Here is a 227-nt window from a genome sequence, read left to right as displayed (position 1 = left end):
ACGAGTTAAAGCACGCTTCATTAAGGTGAGAGAGAACACATCGTGACATAGTGGTGTCTGAATATGACACCCGGATCTCCTAAACCATCTCAAAGGTTTTGGAGTTAACTTGGGTTTTAAGAAACCCAATATTTTTATGTTTGGATGATTTTTGAAGATATATGATTGTTGAGGAAATGTATTGAATATTGTAAGTGAGAGAGAACACATCGTGACATAGTGGTGTC

This window comes from Lupinus angustifolius, chromosome LG18, assembly GCF_001865875.1.
Source record: "Lupinus angustifolius cultivar Tanjil chromosome LG18, LupAngTanjil_v1.0, whole genome shotgun sequence".
NCBI lineage: Eukaryota > Viridiplantae > Streptophyta > Magnoliopsida > Fabales > Fabaceae > Lupinus > Lupinus angustifolius.
This window is presented reverse-complemented; position numbering follows the sequence as displayed.